This window comes from Haliaeetus leucocephalus, unplaced genomic scaffold (genome assembly GCF_000737465.1).
Source record: "Haliaeetus leucocephalus isolate CR32 unplaced genomic scaffold, Haliaeetus_leucocephalus-4.0 Scaffold1014, whole genome shotgun sequence".
Taxonomy (NCBI): Eukaryota; Metazoa; Chordata; class Aves; order Accipitriformes; family Accipitridae; genus Haliaeetus; species Haliaeetus leucocephalus.
The window spans coordinates 892994-902323 of record NW_010973450.1 but is presented as its reverse complement, the minus strand read 5'-3'; the positions used below and the strand labels follow the sequence as shown (position 1 = coordinate 902323).

Below are 9330 nucleotides of genomic sequence, written 5' to 3'. Positions count from 1 at the left end.
TGGGCCCCGGGAGGAGACCGGGCCCCGGCCCCGGCCCCGCGGGGAGGCCGGGCCCAGCCCCGGCCCGGTCGCGCTTACCTGAGCCGGGCGCAACCTCCGGGATCCGGGCGCCGCAAAACCGAGGAAAAGGTGAAGAGCGGAGGCGTCGTGGGCTGCCCTTCCCCCGGGGACTCGCCTCCTTCATCCTCCCCGCGGCGGAGCGGCCCGGCGCCTCATGAGTCACGGTGCCCGAGCCCCAGCACACGTGCCCGGCCCCGCCGCCGCCTCCGGTTTCGGAGGAAAGAAGAAAAAAAAAAAAAAAAAAAGGCAGAGCGGGGGGAGGGAGGGAAGCGAGTGGAAAACGTCTCCGGCAAAACAGCCCGGCCTGCGCCGCGGGGCCGTCGCCGCCAGCGGGCTCAGGCTGCCTTCCCCTTTACCGTACTGGTTTTTCCAGACAGCCCCCCGCCCCCCCAGAACGCTTTTCCTCTCGTGAGGCCGCAGTGCTGATCTTCTTCCCAGAGCAGGCAAAAAAGGCCGCGCTCCCGTCCCCTTTCCCGCCCTTTCTTGGCAAAGAAAGCGCGTCGCCGACGGCGCGGTTGCGCCCGCGCGGCCCCGGTTCTGCTCTGCCGAGCGTCGCGCGGGCAGGCGTCGGCACCGCCACGCCGGCGACGCCGAGGGGAGCGGCGCAGAAAGAGGAGCTGCGGTAACGTCGAGCGGTCGGACGCAACATCGACGCGTCGCTTGCGGGACGCTCGCCTCGAGGGCCGCGCCGGAAGGGATCTCGGCAAACCAACCTGGCGCTAACCTAAGGGACAGAAAAAGAGGAGGACGTACACCTAAATACGCAGGGAGGCAGGCAGGCTGCCGGGCGGGGGGGTGCCGGGGGACACGCGGGGTCCGGGCCCACCGGTGTCGGCCCACTGGGCCACGGGAAGCGGGACCGGAGCTCCAGGGACGGCGGTGGGGACGAAACGATGGAAAGAACTGGAAACACCCTGCCGACGCCAAGACTGGAGGAAGCACGGCAATGATCTTCCAAGATTTAAGGACACTATAAAGAGCAGGGAACAATCTCGTCTCTGTATTTATGGTGGTGAGGACAAGAAGATGGCATTAAACTGCAGGGAGAGAGAGTCAGGCTGGACTTAGAGGGGGAAAAAAGGACTGACAAGGGTACTAAATCAAGGTGAGACGCTCGTCTCGAGGAGTGATTTAGGTACACTCCATCCTGCCTGGGGCGAGGGAATGGATTAAGTGACCTTTTGTGGTCCCTCTTCTAGCTCTTTCTTCCTCTGACCCTGCCGAGGTTTACTCTTTTTGATCTATACTTCTCTTTTACAGTGTGCAGTCTGTTCCATCCCTGAGGCTCACAATATACCTCTTACATTGTTAAGTCTTTTTTTTTTTTTTTTTCCTTTTGCCATAAAAGAGTCCCGTGCCTTTGAAAACTGTGTTTTTCAGTTCTCTATATTTTACCATTTTAATAAAATCAGTGGCAGGATTCTCTGACTTTGTCTTGTGATATCAAGGCAGCAGTCGTGTCTTAGCCAAACTCACACCCAAACCCTACAAATATTTGCACTGATTCCAGGAGACCTTTTGCTTAGTATTTTTTCCCCGAGTATTAGGTCGTATGAAGCAACTGTTTATTGATAAGGCTGAGTATATTTCAATGCATATACACATACATTTTCAAAAAAAACCCCTCAGTTATTCTCTTTTCCCTTAAACTTTTAATTTCAATTTCTGTTTTCTTCCATAGGGAACAATTCAGAGAACTGTTACCTTATGGTGTGCCCTCCAACAGTTTCTGTTCCTCCCTGGTCCCTGTTACTAAATGTAACGGTAGGCCAATTAGTCAAGACAAGGAAATCCCTTCTTCCCCCTCGGCGTAGGCTCTGCCCGAGCAGCTCCCACGGGTGCCCAAGCCTAGGCTGATGCTGGCCCCTGGCCTGCAGGTCTCTCGGCGGCAGGTTGCCGGATGACCAGCGCGGCTGCCCACGGCCGCTGGCTGCCAGCGCTGCGCTTCCGCCTCTCCACGGGGATGACGGTTACCCCAGGCACCTTCCACAGAGGCTTTAACCGCTCTTAGGTTTGGAAAACATTATAAAATGGACATGTCAAACGCTCGCAGCTCCACCTCCACAGAGCTTTCTCCTCACTTGGGTTGTGAAAATTAAGAGTCATCAAATAAATGAGTGTTCATGGAGAGAAAGAGTGTGAATCCTATAAACAAGTTCTGCTGTCAGCATCACCTGCACCATGCCAAAAAGACATCATCATCATGTCTACAAGGAGGCAATTTTTTCTGAAGTCCCGTGGTTGTCATGCAGTGGTCCTTCACCAGCAGGGACTGCAGCACGGGGGCATGCGTGGCGAGGGAAGGGGTTCAGGGCTGCTGCAAGGAGCTGGGTACCACACGCTTCAGAAATTAAAACGCAAAAAAAACTATAGAAGGCTTTTCCGTGGTTAAGTTTTCAAATCTGGTCTGATCATCCTTCCAGCTCCCTCACACCTCAGGCCAGTGCCGCAGTCCAGCACGGACACTTCACCGAAGGGGCTCATTTAATGCTCTGGTGCACATGCTGCTTGGGATGGCCCATGCCCCACATCTCTCTCCCTCCTCACCTCCTTTTGCGTGGAAACACCAGACATCCCGAGTGCCTTTGTCCTTTATGCCTTGTGCTCCTTGGTGACTTTATTCTGAATTCTGATCCCTTCTATTCGTTACTACCGACCGGGGTTCTCTCAACTGGAAGCACACGGTGGCTCCAGCAGCACTCGGGGCTGGATGCTGTGACAAGCAGCGGTCGTGCAAGGGTGCCCTGCTGCTGGAAAATAAACACACCATCTCCCTCCCCCCAGGCAGGCTCCCATTTTCAGGCGTGGTTTAATTTCAGCCTCTCTCTGTTTCCGCAGACTGGGGCTTTCATGCCACATGTTTTTTAACCTGCGAGGCTGGTGTTCATCCCCAGTCAACATGAATAGCAGACTACAAGGAAACTACAAGGCACATCGACGTCAGAGAAGACAAGGAAGAACACAAAGGGTTTATCTCCAGTATCAGGAGTGTAACTTGCTTGTGTTAAACATCTCTATCAACACAGACACCTTGTTCCAACTTTATTTCTTCTACCAAAGACACTGGGGGTTGTAGTTATGCTAGAACTTTGTCTTTCCATCTTCTCCCTCTCATGCTTGTCTCTTCCCCCAAATCTTGTAATGTGTGTTTATAATTCTGAGCATCACTTGTTACTCATACCCAGTTGTTCCAGAATACGTTTATTTTTTACCTTACAAATGAAAAAAATCAGTCCTAAAGTGGCATCTCCACTGCAATTGAATGCTACTTTTATTCATTTATAGATACTGAGCTTCTGCTGACTTCTGAAATTTCAAATGATCGCTCAGAATTACATCCACCACATCCTTCAATCCATAACGGAATAAGCCAAACCACTTTGCTGTTTGCTTTGGAATTTATTAGGCTTGGAGACTAGAAGAAATTTGCCTTTAAATTTGCCTTTTTCCTTGATCCGTACTCGGGGCTGAACCAAGCAAAGAGTTATGTTTTGTGAAATGAGGTGATAAAGTGCTTTTCAGCTTTAATGAATAATTCCTCACTTTACCTTGGGAGACAAATAATATTACCTGCTCAAGAACTCCAGCTGTTTCCATCTTAAGGCTTTTTGTTCTGTTATACAGCCTAGCATTAATATAATTAACTTTTCTTTTTGTGTGCTCTAATCACACCCTGCAACAGACCGCACAGCACTTCTGAGCCCGTGGAGAGACACGGGATGCCCTGAGCATCCCTCCTCGGGAGCTGCCCAGACGGAGCAGCCTCGGGGAGCATCCTGGAGTGCTGAGTGCCTGAGGAAGTGAAGGCACGTCACCGACTGGGAGAGCTTTCTGATATTTTCTGTTTATCTTTTTTGGCCTTTTTATAGGAGCTGGAGACTGAAAGGATGTAAAGAAACACTCATTTTTCTTTCAGGAAAAAATGCCATGAATTTACACTTGTGTTTCAAAGAAGGTTAATCCAGATCAGTAAAAAATTCATTACAATTGGTATCCCATGGTATTTTTATATTTGCCTGACTTACATGAGTTTGCCTGTCATTCTATAAAGCAGCAGCGGTACAGATGTACCACTCGGATAACTTCAGCATTGCTTGCACACGCCTTGATAGTCTCTGGGAAGGAATATTGTAATGGATCATTGTTGCTCTTCCTGTTTCTGTTCTATCACAAAGAAATACGTGAGGCTGTTTCCTCTCTGTACACTTACATCAGTACGCTGGGCATTTTCAAAGCAGTTGTTCCGGTCGCAAAGTTTTCTGTACAAACTCCTCACTGCCCAGATTTCTCTTAAATAAATTCAGTAGACCAGTGTCCGCACAAATGATCTTTTCTATACCCAGGGCTAGCTTTAAAAAATAACTGGTGTCTAAACTGTGCCTCCTTGTCCTGCCTCGGCAGCGGCAGCAGAGCGGGGACGTGGACACTGAGATGCTCACAGCTGCACAGCTGGAATGGCAGCTCCCTGCCCAGCCCCCTCCACCCCCGGTCTAAAGGGCCCAGCTCCACAGCCATTATTTGGTTGTGCTGGTAATTCGATTTTTTTAGTTTCATTTTCCCGTCGAGTCCATTTTCAGGTGACAGCACGCGGCGATCCGCCTGCTGGGTTTGGTACTTGCTGCCCGCAACGGCAGCAGCCCTGCCAGCCTCTGGTCCCAGCCCTGCCGGGGAGCGGCCACTGCCTGGCGGTTCTGGTGCTGATCCTGCTGGGAACCCCGCTCAAACACATCCCTTCTCTGACACGGTACAGCTCTGGTTTGCCTTATCGTTGGGTTTATGCCCTGTGCGCCTGTGATGTCCTTTCTCACTATATCCTATAAGGTGAATGTGTTCTGTTTCATGTAGGTTTATGTAGGTTACAGGGGATTAAACCCTAGAGCACATACGCCAAGCGCAAGCTCTGCAGTAACAAGATGTCCGGGCAGGGCATGGTAAAGAGGAAAGCGTAAGGAAGTCTCAGATCCAGGGGTCTCCCAGATTATCATCCGATAATGATAATGATCACCATCTGGGATACCAATCAAGACAATGGACTAATTATCTTCCAGCAGAGGAGGATAAAGAAATATGTCATTGTACACTTAGCTTCTTATGTCATTCAAACAAAAAGACGTAAATTAGGAGACAAGGGAAAAGGGAGACCTGTTGTGTACAGAGAAAGTATTTTGAGAGACATTTTATGCTTTAGAGTCACTATGTGTTATTACAACTGGAGCAAAAAAGAGGAACTCTCTTGGCTGAGCTAATGCAGGCCTGCCACAAGTGAAGCAAGAGCCTGACCTCTGAAAATTGTGCAATGGTTGCTTGCCCTTCCCTCCGAAACCCCGGCGAGGAAGGCTGCAGGGCCAGTGATGACCCAGCCAAGGCTGGCAGAAGCCCACAAGCACAGCAGTGGGACACCAACGTGTCCTGGGTGCCCTACATGAGGATGGCTCTGGGCATCCTCTGCACAACTGTGCCTCAGGCAGAATAAAAGCACTTCCCACTTCAGGTCCTACTTCAACATGATCTGAAGGTAAAAGTTTAAACGGAAGACTGAGCGATAGGGCACGCTGTAACAGGCATGGCATTAGGGACATAAAGTGAAAATATATTTACATTTTCTCTTTGTCACTACAAATGTGATAAATACTCTGAGAGATGACGTAAGCCTGCAGAATTAAGAAACTTGTATTATGGATGCCTTGTAGATCATTTCTAGCCCTCCTTCAGAGACTGGTTTCTTCAGACATTCAGTATGGACAGAGGAAGGTAACCTGTGATGCAGGAACCACGGCTACTTTAAGCACCAACTCAGCAACCATCTTTCAATCGTTACTCCACAAAAGCAGCCACCCTGGCAGCCTGCTGCCCCCCCACGCAGCCTCAGGGTCCCTATAGGGGCCCGGTGCCTATAGGCGGTCAGGCATAGATGACTGGAGGTGCACAAACCCATGCGCAGGCAGCCGGTGAGGACCAAAGCCTCCAGCTCAACTTGCACCAGCGCTTCACTTCAAACCCCAACTCCTGCTTGAGTAAGATCGCAAATCAAACGGGAATCTTTTGCTAAAGAAAAAGCACAAAAGAAAGTCAGTTAAGAGCCCAGCTGCACAGGCACTTCCAGCTGTGCACCCGAAAGCAAAGCTTCTCTCCTTAGTATGTGCAGTAACAGAGCACTTAAAGGGTAACTACATTAAGAGATCCGCACGCTGACGGCAGCAGCACCGGGCTGCTCTTCGCTGCAGACCGACCGCAGAACTCCCGCCCGCGAGGGGTACGGGGTGCTGCCGTACCCCTGTCTTAAACAGATAAGTAGAAATCACAGTGCAAATCCATCTAGCTTGAAGTATGGCTTGTGGCTTCATTTTATCGTACCAAATAGCTGCAATCCAATAGTCACCAAAAAAACCTGGTACTCTACTTTTCCTTTTCTCCTGGCCTTTATTAAAGGCAGATATGCAAGTTAGTTCAAACACAGACCAAACACAATCACGATCCTGGAGAAGCTGTTAGCTTCGTTATGCTCTTATTTGTTCAGCACTCACAAAATTCAAGTTCCCCAAAAAGGTCTGACATTAAAGTTCAGTCTTCCTGATAAAGAAAGCAATCGTTACATCTCTTCTAGCACGGTGCAACTTCTGCAGTAACGAACTTCCGCTTCTGCTTCACAGCAACATGGAGGCCATCACTTTCACACTACAGTGCTAAAAGATTTTTTTTTTCCTGTTTTAATGATATTATTTGTATGTGCATTTTAGTAAAGATAACGTACAAATTTCAGACTTGGCCCTTCCGCTGTATCGTCCTTTTATTTTAAAGCCTCCTGCAACTATTAAGTGATAATATTTTTGTTAAAAGTGATAAAATACTCAAAATCTCTACTAGTCTACAAGCACATAAATGAGCAAAATCCACACGGCTAATTTCGCAGCAAATAATTATTATATATGCTACATCTTTTGCACTTTCTGTAAGATGATTTCCTTATTGCTCTTCAGTTTGTGCTGGAGCCCAGCCGGCAGTGCTGGGGTCCACTCTAACCTCTACGGGGGGCAGCACGGGTGCTCGCTCCAGGCGGGCCCTGCCGGCGACCCAACACCGTGTTTAATCACAGAAAACCGGCGGGACGTTCGCTGTCAGCAGCGTATGTCGCGGCAGGAAGCCGAGGGCTCACTCTCAGCGGAGTAATGTCAGTTTAATTTCTTGTGGGCTTTACCAACGGCTCCCAGGGAGCCGGAGCGGGGCCGGGGAGCGATGCTCCGGGGACGGGCACCCACCCGCCTCGCCCAGGGCTGGGGGGGGACCCCGTGTGGGGGGAGCAGCGCTCGGCCCCCGTTGAGAAACGCACCCAAATCGCGGCACAGCTATGGCGGTGGTGCCTCGGCGCAGGCATCCAGCCCTGTCTCCGCTCCACCAACAGCACAGAACAAACCGTTCAACCAACCCATGGGGCTCTTGCAAGCACGTGAAAATCTTTCTCTCAACTTTTCCAGCGGAGTAAGCAGCACAGGAGATTAACTGACAAAATGATAGTAAAACCAGGAGAAAAGAGAAAGATGGACCCGCCGGCGCCGCGGGGGCCACCTCCCGCGCCGGGTCTGTCCCACGTGTTCCTGGGAGCGGGTCGGTGCTCGCTCGGTGTCCCGGAGGAGCTCCACACCATGGGGGTCCCGCTGTGCCCCCGGCAAGCGCCACGAAGGCTCTGCTTTGAAATCTGACTGCTACTTCTAATACGCTTCAGAACTGCAGGGTTTTGTTACTTAAACTTTGCATAACAGCATCTTACATTTAGCGCTCATTTCTTTAACGTGTTATTTGAATCGTCCCTAACTTATCTCAAGATCGCCAGACCTGTATGCCAAAGTAGGCGCAATGAAATGCAGACGTAATAAAACAGTTTAGCTTTCTGAACAACTTACCGTAACCCACTAAACAACTGTACGCTATTCTGTTGCAAATTTCCACGGCCGGCAAGGGCCACAAAGTGGGGTAAAAAGCACAATTCTTACCTGGGGGGTCTCTGGCGCGGGGTGCGTCGGAGCGTGCTGCAGCGCTCTGGCAGCGCAGCCACCGCCTCCTCCGGCAGCGCGCAGGGGTTATTACAACATGCTTTTTTTGCAACAGCAGGATGGTGGCCTAGCGAGGGGGGAAACGGTGAAAGGCCAGAAGAATCACGCTTTCCAAACCCTATAGGGCTAAGGATGTGAAATAAGCTATTTGCAGTAGCATACAGCAGTAACCACGGCAACAGGCTATGGTTTGCATATATATTTATTTCCTTAAAGAAGCAAAAATTAGTTTCAGGCTAATAAAAAAAAGAGACGCAAGGGGAAGTACTTTTGCATTGTGGCCACATCTTGAGTTGCAGCGTGGCTCACTGCCGGGGAAGCTCGCGTCTCGGGCGCAAAGGCGCCTTTTGAAACGCACCGGTTGAGGACGTCTCCGCTGCGACCCGTTAATCTGCCCGTTGGCATCTGGTGGGGGGGGGTGACGGGCCCAGCCCCCCTGACAAGGCCATCGCCGCGGTCCCTGGAAATGGGGCGATGGTTGGGGCGGTGTCCCCGGGGCTCCCTTCCTGCTGCGAGCCGCAGATAACGGCCGCCCGGCCGGCGCCGCCGCTGCCGGCACAGGGCTGGCAGCGCCCGCAGCACGGCCGGCTTCGCCGACCAGAGACCTTTAGACCCATTTTTTGTTATTTCTGCTGCCGCCACTGCCATCTCCGGGCTTCCCGCACGAGCAACATCCCTTCCGCCCAAAGCCCCGCCGAGCGAGAGCTCGCCCCGCGCTGCGGATCTTGCTAGAAACGTCCCTTGCTCGACCCAGGGAGGGAAACGCATCATCCCCCGCAGCTTCGCCGCTCACCGCCGGCCTTCGTAAATCGGCAGAGCGGCTCCCAGGCCGGGGCAGCGCCTCGGCAGGAGCCGGCTGCCTGCAGTGGGTATTGCAGCGGGCAGGAGGGCTGCGTGGGTGGCAGCTGGGGAGCAGCAGCGCGGGCACCGCTGCAGCGGAAACGCTGTCTGGCTGCCTCTCGGCTTGTTTAAGCCCCTTTCCGCACGCGGTACCGGAGGGCTGCGCGCTGGCAGGGCGTGGGTGCGTGAGACCTGGGCTTGCAAAGCCGCCTGTTTTCCCAAGAAGTGCTTCCAGGGTGCGCTGGAGGTGCAGCCTGCAGGGAAAAGCAGCCTGGAAACCGCCGCAGAGGGATGCCGCAGTCAACACTAGCAGTAACGACGGGCAGGATTTCTTGGTATTTCTTTCCACCCCTCTACTACTGTCGTGCTTTGGTGCACAAGG

At 51.9% G+C, this 9330-nt stretch overlaps 1 protein-coding gene across 3 annotated transcripts in view; it reads right to left on the bottom strand.

Annotated features, from left to right (window-relative positions):
* Window positions 1-8434, bottom strand: part of MBNL1 (muscleblind-like splicing regulator 1) — a 109970-nt gene extending 101536 nt beyond the window's left edge. The window contains exon 1 of one of the 3 annotated variants that reach the window (XM_010584907.1): window positions 8049-8434. The gene's annotated coding sequence lies outside the window, so the exon portion shown is untranslated. Of the gene's footprint in view, window positions 1-78; window positions 248-8048 lie in introns of those variants that run through there. The other 2 variants (XM_010584911.1, XM_010584912.1) reach the window with 2 other exon arrangements.
* Between the last annotated feature and the right edge of the window lie 896 nt (window positions 8435-9330).